Source organism: Schistocerca nitens, chromosome 2 (assembly GCF_023898315.1).
Source record: "Schistocerca nitens isolate TAMUIC-IGC-003100 chromosome 2, iqSchNite1.1, whole genome shotgun sequence".
Lineage (NCBI taxonomy): Eukaryota > Metazoa > Arthropoda > Insecta > Orthoptera > Acrididae > Schistocerca > Schistocerca nitens.
The window spans coordinates 180,397,401-180,419,172 of record NC_064615.1 but is presented as its reverse complement, the minus strand read 5'-3'; the positions used below and the strand labels follow the sequence as shown (position 1 = coordinate 180,419,172).

The 21,772-nt window shown below is 37.5% G+C and overlaps 2 protein-coding genes across 10 annotated transcripts in view; one reads left to right on the top strand and one right to left on the bottom strand.

Moving 5' to 3' along the window:
- Positions 1-11,127, bottom strand: part of LOC126235861 (protein Mpv17-like) — a 66,963-nt gene extending 55,836 nt beyond the window's left edge. For 2 of the 4 annotated variants that reach the window (XM_049944754.1, XM_049944756.1), the window contains exon 1: positions 7,758-7,888. The gene's annotated coding sequence lies outside the window, so the exon portion shown is untranslated. Of the gene's footprint in view, positions 1-7,757; positions 7,889-10,774 lie in introns of those variants that run through there. The other 2 variants (XM_049944753.1, XM_049944755.1) reach the window with 2 other exon arrangements.
- Positions 1-21,772, top strand: part of LOC126235860 (uncharacterized) — a 196,477-nt gene that overhangs the window by 33,091 nt on the left and 141,614 nt on the right. The window contains exon 1 of one of the 6 annotated variants that reach the window (XM_049944750.1): positions 11,118-11,163. The exons of 3 other annotated variants lie outside the window; for them this stretch is intronic. The gene's annotated coding sequence lies outside the window, so the exon portion shown is untranslated. Of the gene's footprint in view, positions 1-11,117; positions 11,164-11,322; positions 11,343-11,415; positions 11,536-21,772 lie in introns of those variants that run through there. 2 more of the 6 variants (XM_049944749.1, XM_049944747.1) reach the window with 2 other exon arrangements.

Genomic DNA, 21,772 nt, shown 5'->3' with positions numbered 1-21,772 from the left:
GATCTGATTATGGTTTCAATGTGGTAATGTTTGGTGGAGACACTGGATACTTCAAATCATATACGTCACCATTGCCCCAATTAGGCAAAGTAAATGCCATCAGCTACACAGAGAGAAACTGAAACAAGTAGTACATTGGTCCTGAGATCTATATATTCAGGAGAGACATACAGATTTTGAAACAGCAGTATGTCAGCTACACATCAGGCACCCGCATTCAACTGAGTTGTCATATACATCAGGTGGCATAACAATGTGTGTTTGACATACGTGTATGTTTATTTGGAAAGCACAGCCCAGCAGTGGTTTGAAAACAATGCAGAGAAGCTCAATAGATAGGAACAACTCCAGGCTGAACTAAAGAAAACCTTAGGCAACAATCAGCAGCGAGTCTGCTCAGTGGAAGAAAAGTTGAATAACAAGTCACAACATCATGGAGAAACAACACAGTCCTACATACAGAATGCTTTGGCCCTATGCCACATTATAAATCCAAATATATCAGAGCCAACAAAAATCTCACGTTTAATGAAAGGAATCACGGAAGACAGGTACCAAGCTCTTCTGGTAAAAGATATCACAACAACAGAGGAATTCATCAAGTGGTGCTGCCAAACTGAGGAAATGCAACACACACACACACACACACACACACACACACACACACACACACAAAAGGGTCCTAAATACCAATAATAAACATGCTCTCCCTTCTAAGGGTGGTGATTCACTCATGAACCTGATTTTGGATTTGGATTTGACTGTAGTTGGAACATTACAATTTTATTCTGTAATCCTATCTTTCAGATGAATTTACACAAAACTGGAGGGGAAGCACAGAGGAAGAAGATGAAGAATGCAGACCTCCTTGCTACTTTAACAAATAATACACACAGCAAAATGGAAAACTGGAAGAAAGTGCAGCCTAATGACGGAGTGAAAATAATGAAAGCGTACAGATCTTGGCTAAAGTCCACTTACAGTGTCAGCAGCTCTTGCATTTAGTGCTGATGGCGATTCATTAATTCTGGTCAAAGAGAATCACTGAAGCTGATGAAACTTTTGGGACAAGATATGAATTGATTTCATCTGTATTTGATATTAATGGAAAAAAAACTAAATATGCTGCCAGACTGACACATAACATAACCTGATGCCTAATGTTTGGTTGGAATGTGACAGTTTGGTGTGCATTGGCAAAGCCTATGAATGTGACTGGAAGAAAACTAGATGTGCCAGGAAACTGACCTGCAGCGTAGCCTGATGCCTACGTTAGGTTGGAATATGACAGTATCATTTTGTGAGGGCAAAAGCAACAAATGTGAACAGTATAAATCAAACAATCGAAAGTCCAGGATGGAATAACAACAAAAAATATATTGCTACTCACCACATAGGGGGCACACTGAGTTACAGACAGACACAATAAAAAGAATCCTGGACTCATCGTCTCCTGTACGTGTTCAGTAGCAATCTGTCTTTTTCATTTGTCGTAAATTGTAGAAAACTAGATGTGCGGGCAGATTAACCTGGAATGTGGCTCAATGCCTAGGCTAGGTTGGATGTGATAGCTTTGTTGTGAATTGACAAAGCCAACAAATGTCAATATGAAAATAAGATTATCGAATTAGACTGACTTGTAGCTCAGCCTGAGATACATGTTCATTGTTGCAATAATTTACATGTGCATCTTATTTCCAATTTTGCTGAAAATTTTGACAATGTGATTAAATTCTAACATATCATAACAAAATACCAGAAGTTTATTTACAAACCTTAGGAAATTATGAACAACTATTCTGACTGGCTGTTAACAATCAACTCATGATTCATTGTCCTCAGTTTATATCATTCACCACTAAGAGTTGTTGTCGACATTGGCATGCAACACAACAACTATGAACATTGTAAGTGTACATTTACCCAAACGTTCAGAGAATGGAGATTTTTATGGGATGCTGTGTACTTTCTTCAGCAAAATTATTGCTGAAACAGCAATAATCAGTCACAGCAATAAACAACTGCCTACCCACAGAAGTCTTCCCAACCTTCTTGAATGGACATTACAAATTTCCAAACGGGAAGACCCATGTATAGTGTCAAAGTATGGGCCAATCTCAATCACTTTTTGGGTTACTTTGAGGAAAACAGTCCCCTCCATGAAGCACAACATGGTTTTCAAGAGGGAAAATCCACAACTACTGGTGCATTGAGGATACTAGCAAAAATAAAACTGGTTTTTGAGGGGGGGCGGGGGGGGGGGGAGGGGGTGGTGTCTGTGAAACTCACACTACTAGCTAACCTTTTGTGTTACTAAGAACAGGCAGCAGATTTGCTGCTGACACTACCGTCATTGCCAAAGGAAAAAATTCTACTCAGGCACTCCTGGAACGAGATATGCTATTTGGAAAGGCCAAGGAATGTTTCACCCAAAACAAAATCAAAATAAATTAAGAGAAAATTCAGCATATGGTGTGCAGTATCAGCAAAAAAGTATATGCCTGGACCCAGTAGAAACTGTGAAATTGCCAAGTTTGGTAATAGATCACAAACTTTCATGGAACAGACACAAAGAGCACGTATGCAAGAAACTGTCATGTACGGTATACCTCTCATGGAGATTGAAAAAAATTAATTACAGACCAGTATCTGTTAACTATATGTCATGCTCTATTCCGCAGCTATATTCTCTCTGGCCTGCAGCTGAGGGGCCATTTCATCAGCCTACAAGGATGTGCTGTTATGCAAAATACAGCAGGGAATAATTTACTGGTTACAGCCATTACATGTTACTGTGCCTTATCCATGTCAAGGAAAACCCAAGTACTATACATTCAGCAAGGGGCAAGAGATACACAACCACCACACTCAAGAGAAAAAGTCTAGAACTTACCAAGCTGTCAACTGTGGAAAACAAGATACAGCTTTACAACAATTGCCCTGAGAATATTCAGCCATCTTACCATTGGAGAAATTCAAGAAAAAAATACAAGAGACCTAAAACTACAGACACTATAGGGCTTAGTACAGGGATTTTTTACTCTATGACAGTGAATGGATCTGAGTCTTGCCAGGGGACTAATGACCTCAGCAGTTGAGTCCCATAGTGCTCAGAGCCATTTTTGAGTCTTGCCATGGCCACTGGAGTGTGCATTTGGGTGTCTGCAATGATGTTTGTGTAAATGTTTGTACTATTGCTGGAAAAAGAGCTAGTGCTCAAAAGATTGTGTGAATGCTGTTTGCTGATAGGTGTTACAAAGTTCCACACATTGATCCACTATCGTGGAGTGGCTTTTCCCTTATTTTGTATACTGTTCCATTTAGGAACTTCTATTACTGTATTCTAGATTGTCTTTTATAACAAGTCACTCCATTTAGTCTTTTACCAAATCATAAAAAGCTGTAAATTATGAATGAGACACTTATGATATCTTCTAGCTAACTGTGAGGACTCTGGTTTCCTCACTGCCAGATCATGGTGTTTTTTAAAGTTTTGGAATCAGGTTAGATTAGATTAGTACTTGTTCCATTATCATGAATACGATACTTCATAATGATGTGGAACGTGTCAGGTTGATAAAAGATGCCTAGACAAGATATTGCATTACACAAAATATTACATGACACTTAATATTTTTAATTTTTTTGTGGGGGAGAGGGGGGCGGAAGTACCCACTTACTATATCCAAAAATTCATCTAATGAGTAGAAGGAGTTGCCATTCAGAAATTCTTTTAAATAGTATATGGCTATCTGTCAGACTTTTGATGCTATTAGGTAATTGAACAAAGACTTTTGTGGCAGCATAATTTACCCCCTTCTGAGCCAAAGTTAGATTTAACCTTGAGTAGTGAAGATCATCCTTTATCCTAGTGTTGTAGCCATGTACACTGCTATTACTTTTGAATTCGTTCGGATTGTTAATAACAAATTTCATAAGTGAATATATATATATATATATATATATATATATATATATATATATATATATATATATATATATATATGGAAACATTCCACGTGGGAAAAATATATCTAAAAACAGAGATGATGTGACTTACCGAACGAAAGTGCTGGCAGGTCGATAGACACACAAACAAACACAAACATACACACGAAATTCAAGCTTTCGCAACAAACTGTTGCCTCATCAGGAAAGAGTGTTGTGAAAGCTTGAATTTCGTGTGTATGTTTGTGTTTGTTTGTGTGTCTATCGACCTGCTAGCACTTTCGTTTGGTAAGTCACATCATATATATATATATATATATATATATATATATATATATATATATATATATATATATATATATATATATTGTGAGGCTACAATGAAGATCCCTTGCTCTTTAAATAAGTGTCTGCAGGATGATCTTGGATGAGCTCCAGCAATTACTCTGATTACACACTTTGGTGCAATGAACACTCTTTTACTCAATGATGAGTTACCCCAGAATATGATGCCATAAGAAAGCAGAGAAGGAAAATAGGTGTGGTAAGCTAATTTACTGATATGTATATCGCCAAAATTTGCAATTACCTAATAGCATAAGCAGCTGAACTCAAACATTTCAGCAGATCTTCAGTGTGTTTTTTCCAGTTCAACCCCTCATCAATGCATACACCTAGAAATTTTGATATTCTACGTTAGCTACAGATTTCTGATCAAAGTCTATATTTATTAATGGTGTCATTCCATTTACTGTGTGGAACTGTATATACTGTGTTTTGTCAAAGTTTCATGAGAGCCCATTTGCAGAGAACCACTTAATGATTTTCTGAAAAACATCATTTACAATTTCCATCAGATAATTCTTGTCTGTTGGGTGTGATAGCTATACTTGTATCATCGGCAAAAAGTAGCAGCTTTGCATCTTCGTGAATATAGAATGGCAAGGCATTAATATATATTAAGAACAGCAGAGGACCCAAGACCAAACCTTGTGGCACCCCCTTCTTGATTGTTCCCCAGTTAGAGAAATCACCATTTTTTTGCATATTATGTGAACAGCTTATTTCAACTTTCTGCACTCTTCCAGTTTGGTATGTCCCATTCCTACCATAGTACTTGACCTTATCTAGAAGTATTCCATGATTTACACAATCAAAAGCCTTTGAGAGATCACAAAAAATCCCAACGGGTGACTTCTGGTTACTCAGAGTATTTAATATTTCATTAGTGAAAGTATATACAGCATTTTTCCATTGAAAAACCTTTCTGTAAACCAAACTGACATTTTGTTAAAACTTTATTTCTACATTACTTTTTCAAGAATTTTGGATAAGGCAGTCAGAAGAGAGATTAGGTGGTAGTTGTTGACATCAGACGTATCCCCTTTTTTATACAATGGTTTAACAATGGCATACTTCAGTCTATCTGGGAAAATACCCTGCTTCAGAGAGCTATTACATATGTGGCTAAGAATCCCAGTTATCTCTTGGGAACAAGCTTTTATTATCAGGCTGTACATGCCATCAACTCCATGTGAGCTTTTATTCTTGAGAGAATTTATTATCTTCCTAATTTCAGAAGGAAAGGTGGGTGGAATTTCAATTGTATCAAATAGTGTGGGTGAGGCCTCTTCCATTAACTGCCTTGCTTCTTCTAATGAACATTTAGATCCTCTTTCCTCTGCAACATTTAAAAAATGATTATTAAAAATGTTTTCAGCTTCCGGCTTGTTGTTCATGAAGTTTCCATTTGCTTTGATGGTAATGCCGTCATCCTGTACTCTTGGTTGCCCGGTCTCCCTTGTAATAATATTCCAAATTGTTTTGATTTTGTTATCAGAGGTATTAATCTCAGACATGATGCACATGCTTCTGGACTTTTTAATAACCTTCCTAAATGCAGCACAGTAGTTTTTATATTTGGCTGTTTATGGGTCATTACTCTTTCTTGCTGTTAGATACAGTTCCCTTTTTTTGTTACAAGATATTTGTATTCCTTTAGTAAGCCAAGTTTTTTTGCATGGTTTCTTATAATTAGATTTAACTACTTTCTTGGGGAAACAAGTTTTCAAATTCTCTTACTAGTTTATCATGAAATAAGTTATATTTTTAATTAGCATAGGGTTCCTTGTACACTTCATCCAGTCTAACTGCTGAAGATTTTCCCTGAAATTGAACGCACAGCTTTGGAGGGTAGTTTTGAATTACTGAATGGAGCTATGTCGTATACTGTAACTAGCTGAGCACCATGATCAGAAAAGCCATTCTCAATAGGACACAAATTTTTGTTTTTTAACTTATCTTGGTCTATAAAACTGTTATCTATCAATGTGCTGCTGTCCTTTAACTACCCCAGTAGGAAAATCAATGACAGATGTCAAATTGAAAGAACCGAGCAAGACCTCCAGGTCATTCTTCCTATTACACTCTTTCAGTGAATCAACATTGAAGTCTCCACAAATAATAATTTGCTTTCCCCTACCTGACAGATAGCACAAGGCATCCAGGTTCTCCTGGTGTTACTAGTAAAAAGAGTAGGAATATTGTGCTCCGTCACATCCACTTTTATAGTGTCCTTCACTTCTTTCATTGGATCAAATCCCCGTTTGGCCATACATTCCAGTGAGTTTGTTAGTTTCACTTGTCTGTCTTTAATAGGCTAATTGGACTCCTTCCAGCTGCGCCAATTCCTTATTCTTCAGGATAAGAAAATTAAATGTTCTCCTTTAGTGTGTATACCATAGCACACTTTCTGATGCCTACACTAGGATTTTCATCATCCCCCCCTCCCCCCAGCCACACTAATGTCTAGAAATATTACTTCTTGGCTGAAGGGAGTTTGATGTAGGCTGATAACTCTGAAGTAAGTTTAACTATTTTTGGTGCATTGGTAAAACGGAAAATTCAATTAGAAGTTGATGAAACAAACACTTTTCGCTACATTTTCTACACCAATGTTGCTGTAAACATAACAAGACAGCAAAAATACAGATACGAGAAAAACTGCTCCAACAGAAAATAAAAGTTAATAACCATATATTCAGATTCTTGTGGGAATGATGGAGTTGTCAATTAATTACTATACATCAAAGTTATGTATCTGACATCTAACCCAGGCGCTGTGTACACATAAAATCTCATATTCAAATCACACACTCATCCTCCTCCAAACCATTTTTTCTGCATTCAGATTTGTACATCAAACAGGAGGTTTCAGAATGACTTTCGATTTATGAAAATTACTCTAGGATAGGGAGTTAAATAAAGGTATGACTGTTATTTAGTACTGGGAAATTTCGGGTTGATGGGCATTACAGTACTCTCTCTGTTCTTCGTATTGAAAAACGGAGGAATGTTGTAGGTCTGAATTACCTGCACAATTTATAGTCACATAACTCGTGTAGCCTAAATGAAACTTCACGTGGCTATTCTTGTGAAAACTATGCATTTACAAAAATACGCTTGCAGTAATATTTTCTAAGATAAAATGTACTGGCGCAGAAAATTAAAAGATGCAGAGATTAGGTGATTTTTAAAAAAAATTAAATTATCTGAGAAAGTGCACGTTTTGGTTCATTTACGTGTGAAAAATACGTCGAAAGTACAAGGCCATAATACGACAAACCTATTCAAGAGATTTTACGGCAAAATTTTCAAACTGAACTAACAGTAAATCACAGAAATAAACTACATTTTGGAGTTTATGAAGGCCATTTAAGTTCTGCTTTACTTCATGCACTGACATTATTCGGTGACATGGCAGCAGGAGTCATAACAACTTCAAACTGAATAAGAAGGCGAGGAAGTACCTTTGGATTTGCTGTAATGGATATATGTAGCTGTCTTTCCATTCACGGAGGAAACTGCTGGAATCTACGTTTGATACTTGTCGTTAATCTGCATCTATCCTTTGAACCAATAACTCCAACATTCGTAGCACATTCGTGAATATAGAATGGCAAGGCATTAATATATATTAAGAACAGCAGAGGACCCAAGACCAAACCTTGTGGCACCCCCTTCTTGATTGTTCCCCAGTTAGAGAAATCACCATTTTTTTGCATATTATGTGAACAGCTTATTTCAACTTTCTGCACTCTTCCAGTTTGGTATGTCCCATTCCTACCATAGTACTTGACCTTATCTAGAAGTATTCCATGATTTACACAATCAAAAGCCTTTGAGAGATCACAAAAAATCCCAACGGGTGACTTCTGGTTACTCAGAGTATTTAATATTTCATTAGTGAAAGTATATACAGCATTTTTCCATTGAAAAACCTTTCTGTAAACCAAACTGACATTTTGTTAAAACTTTATTTCTACATTACTTTTTCAAGAATTTTGGATAAGGCAGTCAGAAGAGAGATTAGGTGGTAGTTGTTGACATCAGACGTATCCCCTTTTTTATACAATGGTTTAACAATGGCATACTTCAGTCTATCTGGGAAAATACCCTGCTTCAGAGAGCTATTACATATGTGGCTAAGAATCCCAGTTATCTCTTGGGAACAAGCTTTTATTATCAGGCTGTACATGCCATCAACTCCATGTGAGCTTTTATTCTTGAGAGAATTTATTATCTTCCTAATTTCAGAAGGAAAGGTGGGTGGAATTTCAATTGTATCAAATAGTGTGGGTGAGGCCTCTTCCATTAACTGCCTTGCTTCTTCTAATGAACATTTAGATCCTCTTTCCTCTGCAACATTTAAAAAATGATTATTAAAAATGTTTTCAGCTTCCGGCTTGTTGTTCATGAAGTTTCCATTTGCTTTGATGGTAATGCCGTCATCCTGTACTCTTGGTTGCCCGGTCTCCCTTGTAATAATATTCCAAATTGTTTTGATTTTGTTATCAGAGGTATTAATCTCAGACATGATGCACATGCTTCTGGACTTTTTAATAACCTTCCTAAATGCAGCACAGTAGTTTTTATATTTGGCTGTTTATGGGTCATTACTCTTTCTTGCTGTTAGATACAGTTCCCTTTTTTTGTTACAAGATATTTGTATTCCTTTAGTAAGCCAAGGTTTTTTGCATGGTTTCTTATAATTAGATTTAACTACTTTCTTGGGGAAACAAGTTTTCAAATTCTCTTACTAGTTTATCATGAAATAAGTTATATTTTTAATTAGCATAGGGTTCCTTGTACACTTCATCCAGTCTAACTGCTGAAGATTTTCCCTGAAATTGAACGCACAGCTTTGGAGGGTAGTTTTGAATTACTGAATGGAGCTATGTCGTATACTGTAACTAGCTGAGCACCATGATCAGAAAAGCCATTCTCAATAGGACACAAATTTTTGTTTTTTAACTTATCTTGGTCTATAAAACTGTTATCTATCAATGTGCTGCTGTCCTTTAACTACCCCAGTAGGAAAATCAATGACAGATGTCAAATTGAAAGAACCGAGCAAGACCTCCAGGTCATTCTTCCTATTACACTCTTTCAGTGAATCAACATTGAAGTCTCCACAAATAATAATTTGCTTTCCCCTACCTGACAGATAGCACAAGGCATCCAGGTTCTCCTGGTGTTACTAGTAAAAAGAGTAGGAATATTGTGCTCCGTCACATCCACTTTTATAGTGTCCTTCACTTCTTTCATTGGATCAAATCCCCGTTTGGCCATACATTCCAGTGAGTTTGTTAGTTTCACTTGTCTGTCTTTAATAGGCTAATTGGACTCCTTCCAGCTGCGCCAATTCCTTATTCTTCAGGATAAGAAAATTAAATGTTCTCCTTTAGTGTGTATACCATAGCACACTTTCTGATGCCTACACTAGGATTTTCATCATCCCCCCCTCCCCCCAGCCACACTAATGTCTAGAAATATTACTTCTTGGCTGAAGGGAGTTTGATGTAGGCTGATAACTCTGAAGTAAGTTTAACTATTTTTGGTGCATTGGTAAAACGGAAAATTCAATTAGAAGTTGATGAAACAAACACTTTTCGCTACATTTTCTACACCAATGTTGCTGTAAACATAACAAGACAGCAAAAATACAGATACGAGAAAAACTGCTCCAACAGAAAATAAAAGTTAATAACCATATATTCAGATTCTTGTGGGAATGATGGAGTTGTCAATTAATTACTATACATCAAAGTTATGTATCTGACATCTAACCCAGGCGCTGTGTACACATAAAATCTCATATTCAAATCACACACTCATCCTCCTCCAAACCATTTTTTCTGCATTCAGATTTGTACATCAAACAGGAGGTTTCAGAATGACTTTCGATTTATGAAAATTACTCTAGGATAGGGAGTTAAATAAAGGTATGACTGTTATTTAGTACTGGGAAATTTCGGGTTGATGGGCATTACAGTACTCTCTCTGTTCTTCGTATTGAAAAACGGAGGAATGTTGTAGGTCTGAATTACCTGCACAATTTATAGTCACATAACTCGTGTAGCCTAAATGAAACTTCACGTGGCTATTCTTGTGAAAACTATGCATTTACAAAAATACGCTTGCAGTAATATTTTCTAAGATAAAATGTACTGGCGCAGAAAATTAAAAGATGCAGAGATTAGGTGATTTTTTAAAAAAATTAAATTATCTGAGAAAGTGCACGTTTTGGTTCATTTACGTGTGAAAAATACGTCGAAAGTACAAGGCCATAATACGACAAACCTATTCAAGAGATTTTACGGCAAAATTTTCAAACTGAACTAACAGTAAATCACAGAAATAAACTACATTTTGGAGTTTATGAAGGCCATTTAAGTTCTGCTTTACTTCATGCACTGACATTATTCGGTGACATGGCAGCAGGAGTCATAATAACTTCAAACTGAATAAGAAGGCGAGGAAGTACCTTTGGATTTGCTGTAATGGATATATGTAGCTGTCTTTCCATTCACGGAGGAAACTGCTGGAATCTACGTTTGATACTTGTCGTTAATCTGCATCTATCCTTTGAACCAATAACTCCAACATTCGTAGCACTTTCTCATGCAACACGGGGAGCAGTTGAAATAATGATGCAAACGAGCATCTAAAATTCGCATTAAGACTTTTCTTCATCACAAAGTGCGTAAAAGGATTTTTAAATTACACATTGCCAGCAAAGCCAATGTGTTGTTTACAAGCATTGTATCACAGAACACCAAAATATAAGAAGAGCGAGACCCGTGTTGTTACGTTACGATACGGTACGGAACAGAGAACGACATGGCGCGAAAATCTTTGTTTTTAATTTGAAATGTGCGGTTTAGGTGACATTTATGTTTCATTTTTTACTTTATGGGCATGTCTCGGAGTATAGTAGTGCATGCCTGGAAACTGAAACGTTTTTGTGACCTTTCAGATTTATGCATTCGACAAATCTCAACCAAAAACTAAGATTAACTTCTCGTAGCTGGGGTTCACACGTGTAAAATTTTGTAAGTGGCGTCGTGCCCGCCTTTTGACTGTAAAAGTATTTATTTTTGAAACCCAGTATTGCAGTTTAGACGTTATAGCCACTATCAAGTGGGAATAATTGCGCCTTAGCAATTGTCACAACTTAAAAATCGTTTGACACGACGTGTCGCAGCAGATGGTTTCACCGCGTTGTGATCCTGATTATGACTTCTTGTGTGTATTGCATATTTTGAATTGCATTGTCAGTTTGTTGCTCGTACAATGCTTTATTTTTGCATGCATGTGTACGTAATAATGTGTGGAGTAAATGATTCTATATTTGTTTTTAATTTCATATAAAACAGAAGACGGTTCTGTGGACATTTGCCCCTGCCTATGAACGCATGTGTGAACTGCTCGATTTAAATGCGTTGTGAGTATATTGCTGGTAACTTTACTTTTGTTCACATCCGTTTTTTGCACATTCTTGCATTTAATGGACGACTACATGTTGGCAGCTTTTGACAGAACTGGTATTCAACTTTATTATATCTAGTCAAGGAATTAGTATGTATTTCTGTTTTTAATGGTGTTGCTTCTTGCTACTGTGTATGCTTTGTAATGTTACTGACTAAGGCATTCTTCCATCTTATTGTATTTGTTTGTTGCTGTTGCAGTCTTCAGTTTTGAGACTTGTTTGAAACCCCCCCCCCCCCCCCCTTTCCCCCGCGCGCGCGCGCACACACACACACACACACACACACACACACACACACACACACACACACTCTCTCTCTCTCTCTCTCTCTCTCTCTCTCTCTCTCTCTCTCTCTCTCTCTCTCTTCCCACTACTACTAAACTGCCATATTAAAACTGTGTGCCAGACCGAGACCCGAACTTGGGGGACCTTTGCCTTCCGTGGGCAAGTGCTCTACCAAGTGAACTATCCAAGCACGACTCATGCCCCGTCCTCACAGCCTTATTTCTGCCAATATTTCGTCTCCTACCTTCTAAACTTCACAGAAGATCTCCTGTGAACCTTGCAGAACTAGCACTACTGAAAGAAAGAATATTGCAGAGACATGGCTTAGCCGCAGCCTGGGGGATGTTTCCAGAATGAAATTTCCACTCTGCAGCAAAGTGTGCAATGTGAAGCTTTGGCAGATTAAAACTGTGTGCCGGACTGAGACTTGAACTCGGGACCTTTGCCTCTCACGGGAAAATGCTCTTCCAACGGAGCTACCCAAGCAGCCACAGGCTGTGAGGATGGGATGTGAGTCGTTCTTGAGTAGCTCAGTTGGTAGAGTATTTTCCCGTGAAAGGCAAACGTCTTGAGTTCGAGTCTCAGTCCGGCAAACAGTTTTAATCTGCCAGGAAGTTTCATATCAGTGCACACTCTGCTGCAGAGTGAACATTTCATTCTAGAATGTGTCCTATCACCCAATTCCTTCTTCTAGTCAGCTTGTGCGACAAATTTCATTTCTCCCCAATTCTATTCAGTACCTCCTCATTAGTTACATGAGACCCCTTCTAATCATCAGTATTCTTCTGTAGTACCACATTTCAAAAGTTTCTTTTCTCTTGTACATCTTGCACACCATATAGCAGAGTTTTGTCACACTTGGCCGTCCCAAGGCTATCAGTAATGACATTTACTCCTAGTACCTTGTTTCGACTTAGGTCATTCTTCCTTAAAAGCACAAATAATGGAACAGTAATAATGTATGCACAAGTGTTCACATGTTATTAACAGGTACTCCAAACAATATATTGTAACAGAAATCAGTGTACTACAATTATCCTCCCATGCCTTTGAATATTTAAAAGCAAATATTGTAATACATAGTCTCATGCTTTCATCATTGGATTTATTAGTGAGTTCCACATGCCGTATGTAGAGTTCACAAAATACAGTAACGTTAAGTACGGTGGAAGTACGTTCACAACATACTTCACAATCCCAAGTACAAATATGCATGTTGATGTAGAATATTTTTCCTGCATAATAGTACCTGGCATAAATAACAACTGGTATGTGCTGTGTCCCTAATACTACCCAGCATACTCACTCGGGAGAAGCAACATCATTCACAGCAAAACGGCACACTCATTCCAAAGATGTAAAAAAGTTGAATACCAGTTCCATCAAAAGTTGCTTATATGGAGTTCTCCATTAAATGTGAGAAAGTATAAAAAACACATGCAATTTAAAATGAAGTAGAATACAGACAATATGCTTACAATGCATTTAAATAAAGCCGTTCTCACATGGATTTTTATTGTTACCCGAACACAATATTATTGCATTTGGTCTCCCTTAGTCATTATCGGAAACAGACAGTGATGTTACAGTAAACAAGTACAGAGGTGACTAAATAGTTGACAACAGTATTGCACCTGGGAGTGAGGGCACTTCTGTCCGTTTCAAGACAGTTTTTATCACGATATTTGAACCATTTGATAATATATGGACAACTGTCTTGAAATCTTTCACAGGGTCACCACCGCACTTGTCTACTGTAACTTCACCAGGCGTTTTCGCTGGAAGGCAAAGTGCAATATTGTGGTCGAGTAGTACTCCACACAATATCACAAATAATAATAACAATAATAATAATCCCTGTGGAGGCCCGGGAAAATAATAGGCCTCCGGTATGTTCTGCCAGTCGTAAAAGGTGACGAAAAGAACAAACCACTAATAGGGCTAACCCCCCCCCCCCCCCCCACTTTTAGTGTGATTAGTTGGTTCAGGACAGAACTAATGAGGCCTTGGACAAGCGCTGTCATGGTCGGGGATGACGCATGAACCCTGTGCCCATCCACAATGGTAACGACACTGCTAACCACACGGAAAATGATTTAAATCCAAATAGAGGTGTTTTGCAGGATATGCTTCCTCCAACCACTCTAGGAGGTAAACAAAGACAGAGGATGAGATGGTCAGATGAAGTTAACAGACACCTCATGTTCTGTTATTACCAAGCAACAAACTTAGGAACTAACACAACTGGATACAGATCACAAGTATACACAACATTTATTACCAGATACCCAGAATTAAAATTTTGAACAGAACAATGACTAGCTGATCAGATCCGTGTAATAATCAAAAATAATGGGATACCCCAGTCAGAATTAGAAAACATCAAACAAGTACAACAAATACTAGAACAAAATAATGTGCAATCAGAAGAAGAAGAAAATACAGTAATGGACTCAAACATCCCAGAGCAAACAAACAAATCGTGAACAACACGCATCAATTAAACAATCAGAGGAAAACGAAATTTTAAGGCAGCCACCAGAACAAGCACAAGTAGAACACGAAGTGACACACTTGTTACATTTAGAAGAAAAATTTCAGCTGACATATATAGAATACAAAGACACAAACGCAGACATTGGACCATTCTTGCATAAACCACCAAATAACCCAAAAGTCGAAACAACAATAACAACTATCAACACAATCATACACAATAAAATAAATGAAAATACAACTATGGAAGAGTTACAACTACTGGTTTATATAGGCGCACTCACTACACTAAATATACACACTAGGCAGAGATCAGAACCAACCAACACACAGAAGTAACCCACAAAACCAGCATGGCAACACAGGCTACAGATCAGAATAGAAAAACTGAGAAAAGACATCGGACAGCTAACACAATTTATAGGAAATGAAATGTCAGAAAAAAACGAAAAAGGTTAGGTAAAATCTCACAACAAGAAGCAATAGAGAAATTAGATGAAAAGAAGCAGGAATTACAAGCATTGGCCAAACGACTTAGAAGATACAAAAAAAAAAAAAAAAAAAAAAAAAAAGTGACAATAGAAGGAAACAAAACCAAACATTCAACACAAATCAAAATAAATTTTACCAGTCAATAGATAACACACATTAAAATAGACAATCCACCAAACATAACAGACATGGAACACTTCTGGAGCAACATGTGGTCAAACCCGGTACAACATAACAGGCATGCACAGTGGATACAAGCAGAAACAGACACATAAAAGATGATACCACAAATGCCTGAAGTGATAATTTTGCAACATGAAGTTACTCAAGCAATTAATTCTACTCACAATTGGAAAGCCCCTGGAAAAGATAAAATAGCAAATTTCTGGCTAAAGAAGTTCACCTCAACACATTCACATCTAACTAAATTATTTAACAGTTACATTGCAGACCCATACACATTCCCTGATACACTTACACATGGAATAACTTATCTGAAACCTAAAGATCAAGCAGACACAGCAAACCCAGCTAAATATCGCCCCATAACGTGCCTACCAACAATATACAAAATATTAACTTCAGTCATTACACAGAAATTACTGACATATACAACAGAGAACAAAATTATAAATGAAGAACAAAATGGCTGTTGCAAAGGAGCACGAGGATGTAACGAGCAACTGATAATAGATGCAGAGGTGACGTATCAAGCTAAAACTAAACAAAGGTCGCTACACTGCGCATACATTGATTACCGAAAAGCTTTTGATAGTGTACCCCACTCATGTTACTACAAACATTGGAAATATACAAAGTAGATCCTAAATTGATACAGTTCCTAAACATAGTAATGAAAAATTGGAAAACCACACTTAATATCCAAACAAATTCAAATAATATCACATCACAGCCAATACAGATTAAGCGTGGAGTATACCAAGGAGACTCATTAAGTCCTTTCTGGTTCTGCCTTGCACTGAACCCACTATCCAACATCCTGAATAATACAAATTATGGATACAATATTACTGGAACATACCAACACAAAATCACACATTTGCTATACATGGATGACCTAAAACTACTGGCAGCAACAAATCAACAATTCAACCAATTACTAAAGATAACAGAAGTATTCAGCAATGATATAAATATGGCTTTTGGAACAGACAAATGTAAGAAAAATAGCATAGTCAAGGGAAAACACACTAAACAAGAAGATTACGTATTGGATAACCACAGTTACTGCATAGAAGCGATGGAAAAAACAGATGCCTATAAATATCTAGGATACAGAAAAAAAATAGGAATAGATAATACCGATATTAAAGAAGAACTAAAAGAAAAATATAGACAAAGACTAACAAAAATACTGAAGACAGAATTGACAGCAAGAAACAAGACAAAAGCTATAAATACTTATGCTATACCAATATTGACCTACTCATTTGGAGTAGTGAAATGGAGTAACACAGACCTAGAATCACTCAATACACTTACACGATCACAATGCCACAAATATAGAATACATCACATACATTCAGCAACAGAAAGATTCACATTAAGCAGAAAGGAAGGAGGAAGGGGAATTATCGACATAAAAAAACCTACATTATGGACAGGTAGACAATTTAAGAAAATTCTTTCTAGAATGAGCAGAAACTAGCAAAATACACAAAGCAATCACTCATATAAACACATTGGCTACAACACTGCAATTTCATAACCACTTCTACAACCCTTTAGGTCACATAACATCAACAGATACGAAGAAAGTAAATTGGAAAAAGAAAACACTACATGGCAAGCACCCGTATCATCTAACACAGCCACACATCAATCAAGACACATCCAACACATGGCTAAGAAAAGGCAATATATACAGTGAGACGGAAGGATTCATGATTGCAATACAGGATCAAACAACAAACACCAGATATTACAGCAAGCATATTATTAAAGATCCCAATACCACAACAGATAAATGCAGACTTTGCAAACAACAAATAGAAACAGTAGATCACATCACAAGCAGATGTACAATACTAGCAAATACAGAATACCCCAGAAGACATGACAATGTAGCAAAAATAATACATCAACAACTTGCCATACAACATAAACTAATAAAACAACAGATTCCCACATACAAGTATGCACCACAAAATGTACTGGAGAATTATGAATACAAATTATACTGGAACAGAACCATTATACGAGGGCAGTTCAATAAGTAATGCAACACATTTTTTTTTCTGAAACAGGGGTTGTTTTATTCAGCATTGAAATACACCAGGTTATTCCCCAATCTTTTAGCTACACAACACTATTTTTCAACGTAATCTCCATTCAATGCTACGGCCTTACGCCACCTTGAAATGAGGGCCTGTATGCCTGCACGGTACCATTCCACTGGTCGATGTCGGAGCCAACGTCGTACTGCATCAATAACTTCTTCATCATCCGCGTAGTGCGTCCCACGGATTGCATCCTTCATTGGGCCAAACATGTGGAAATCCGACGGTGCGAGATCGGGGCTGTAGGGTGCATGAGGAAGAACAGTCCACTGAAGTTTTGTGAGCTCCTCTCGGGTGCGAAGACTTGTGTGAGGTCTTGCGTTGTCATGAACAAGGAGAAGTTCGTTCAGATTTTTGTGCCTACGAACACGCTGAAGTCGTTTCTTCAATTTCTGAAGAGTAGCACAATACACTTCAGAATTGATCGTTTGACCATGGGGAAGGACATCGAACAGAATAACCCCTTCAGCGTCCCAGAAGACTGTAACCATGACTTTACCGGCTGAGGGTATGGCTTTAAACTTTTTCTTGGTAGGGGAGTGGGTGTGGTGCCACTCCATTGATTGCCGTTTTGTTTCAGGTTCGAAGTGATGAACCCATGTTTCATCGCCTGTAACAATCTTTGACAAGAAATTGTCACCCTCAGCCACATGACGAGCAAGCAATTCCGCACAGATGGTTCTCCTTTGCTCTTTATGGTGTTCGGTTAGACAACGAGGGACCCAGCGGGAACAAACCTTTGAATATCCCAACTGGTGAACAATTGTGACAGCACTACCAACAGAGATGTCAAGTTGAGCACTGAGTTGTTTGATGGTGATCCGTCGATCATCTCGAACGAGTGTGTTCGCACGCTCCGCCATTGCAGGAGTCACAGCTGTGCACGGCCGGCCCGCATGCGGGAGATCAGACAGTCTTGCTTGACCTTGCGGCGATGATGACACACGCTTTGCCCAACGACTCACCATGCTTTTTTCCACTGCCAGATCACCGTAGACATTCTGCAAGCGCCTATGAATATCTGAGATGCCCTGGTTTTCCGCCAAAAGGAACTCGATCACTGCCCGTTGTTTGCAACGCACATCCGTTACAGACGCCATTTTAACAGCTCTGTACAGCGCTGCCACCTGTCGGAAGTCAATGAAACTATACGAGACGAAGCGGGAATGTTTGAAAATATTCCACAAGAAATTTCCGGTTTTTTCAACCAAAATTGGCCGAGAAAAAAAAAGTGTTGCATTACTTATTGAACTGCCCTCGTAATAGATAAAACAACACCACATAACAAACGGGACATCATACTCACCAATAAAAAGAAGAAATTAACACAACTAATCGAAATATCCATACCCAATACAACAAATATACAGAAGAAAACAGGAGAAAAAATTGAAAAATACATCCAACTGGCTGAGGAAGTCAAGGACATGTCGCATCAGGATAAAGTTGACATTATACCGATTATACTATCAACTACAGGAGTCATACCACACAATATCCATCAGTACATCAACGCGATATAGCTACATCCAAACTTATATATACAACTACAGAGCTCTGTAATTATTGATACTTGTTCAATTACCCGAAAGTTCCTAAATGCAATGTAACATATACCGTACAGTTGAAAGGAAGTCACGCTTGATCAAGATCCGCGTGACTTTCCATTTTTAACCAGACATAACGTCTGAGAAAGAAAAGAAATAATAATAATAATAATAATAATAATAATAATAACAATAATCCAAGCAGTTTACAAGCAAATCAAAGAGTGCAACAAATGCACCCATTAAGTCATAATTAGGTACTATACAGTGTGTTATGAAGTCAGCTTCTGTTTTGAAAGAAACCAAAACAAGTATGGAAGACTTTAAATCACCTAGTAAGAAACTGAGATGATGGACTGATAAACTTACAGCGCTTCACGTGCCCTGGCAATGAACCAAGTTTCTATGATGTATATGGGAGATATAAATGATATAGGCCTATGCATGAGATATACCCACTTACAGAGCATTGTTCAAATTGAGATTGACAATTCAAACAAATTTCTGTGCAGTTGTCATCTTCAGTGTACAGGGTTAAATGCTCCAGATTTCAGATAAATAAAAAAAAAATAATATTCTAAAATGGACAGTAATTTTATGTCATATGTGTGCTTATATGGATTCAACTAAAAGGCTTTCATTATTTGAAATACTATCACAAATGACATTCTGATATGTAATGTGATATAACAGAATCTAGTTGACAAAAGGAGGTAATATAAAATGCAGCAAATGAAGCAGGCAGAACGGAATACAGATTTATATTAAAAAAAAAAAAAAAAAAAAAAGAGAGAGAGAGAGAGAGAGAGAGAGAGAAAAGAAAAAAAAGATTGACAAAGTGCGAAATGGCTAAACGAGAATGGCTAGACATCAAATGCAAAGGCTGTAGAAATGTGCATAACAAGGTGAAAGACTGATGCCACCTAAACTAAAAAAGACTTTTAGAGAAAAGAGAAGCAGCCGTATGAATATTGAGAGCTCTGATGACAAGCCAATACCTACACAAAGAAGGGAAAGCCGGAAGGTGTATTGTATTTATTGGTCCAGTACATCTTACATGTACAGTACAGCACATCAGATATTGGACAGGTCAAAGTATATCTTACAATTAAAACACTTTAGAAACTAGAAAATTATGTTCACAAAATTTTACAGCACTTCATATACTGGGCAAGTCAATGTGTAAGGTATAATTAAACCACATTAGAAACTTGAAGTTTACAACTGAATACATGTGGAAGGCATACAAAGGAAATGAACTAGCAAACGATATTATCAAAAGAGAAGAGGAAGTGGATGGAGATGACATGGGAGATATGACTCTATGAGAAGAATTAAAAAGTTAAAAGTTGAACAGTAAATAAATATAAAAGGAGAAAGCAGGGAAAACATTAACACTAAAGTCACAAAACAGTGGTTTTGTAATAAACAAAATAAAATAAAATAAGTATTGTATTTATTGGTCCTATTGTCTACTAAAGCATCTTTTACGTAAGACATTGGACAAGTCAGTTTATAAGTGGACTTCTGAAAGTAATTTCTAGGCATACTTATTTACGGTTACAATGAAACACTTTACGCATTGGATATTTATATAACACACTTCATAAATTTAAATATTCTTCAGTGGAGTAAAAGTAGTAATGCTGTAAAGCTTAACAAGACTACTAAGAATAACTTGAAAAGGTATTACATATGGAAAGTGGTACAGACACAGAGTAAAACAGAATTGGGAAATATAACAACAGAATATATGGCATACATAGGCAATCACAATAAAATAAGTAAGTATGGTAGAATGGAGGAATAGAAAGGAATAGGCAGTGTGCAAGGCGCTGGAAAACTGTAAGGATTAAGTGAAATGTAGAAGAGTGAAAATATTGGGTTGTGTTTGATCATCAAATATTAAATCAGGACAGAGGTCCTGATTTTTATTGATTTCCAGGGTTTTCCAACAAATTGATTTTTTGCCCTTTGCTGTCTAAGTGTAAGCCATGGGACTATGGCTGGTGGCTATGGCCCTTACTCAGTAGCACCTGCAAACTCAGCAGATGTGGAGTCATAATCCTGCAACCTCCAGCTGCATTCGTGTCCAGCCAGCCTAGCTGTCTCTGCCTGAGTGAGTGACTGATACAAAACTTATCACAACCAGGGCAAGTAATTTTGTATACCCCACTGTTGGCTAGTAAATGGGTCTTATCTTTGCTATAGAAAATACACTGGGCTGTGCTGTTCCTCACATAGTAAAAAATTCTGTAGTTGCAGCATTTCAGTGTTTTTGCTACACTGCGTGACATCAGCCCTGGATATGGGATTGTACATCACTTCCTGCAGACTTTTGAAGAAGCAGCAGAGGAAGCATTGAATGTATACAGAGGAGGGCAGCATGAATAGTTACAGGTTAGAAACTTCCTGGCTGATTAAAACTGTGTGTCGGACCGAGACTTGAACTCAGGACCTTTGCGTTTCACAGGCAAGTGCTCTACCACTACCTCTACAGCACTTACCCATGAAAGACAAAGGTTCCGAGTTCGAGTCATGGTCCGGCACACAGTTTTAATCTGCCAGGAAGTTTCATATCAGTGCACACTCCGCTGCAGAGTGAAAATCTCATTCTGGTTACACGTTTGTTTAATCCATGGGAGAATGTCACAGAGATGTTGAAGGAACTGAACTAGTAAACTCTTGAAGAATGACATAAATTATCCTGAGAAAGTCTGTTCACAAAGTTTCCAGAACCGGCTTTAAATGCTTAGGAATATACTATGATCCCCTATGTGTCGCTCACATAGGGATTATGAGGATACCATTAGAATAATTACTGCACGCACGAGGAATTCAAACAGTCATTCTTCCTGCACTCCATATGTGAA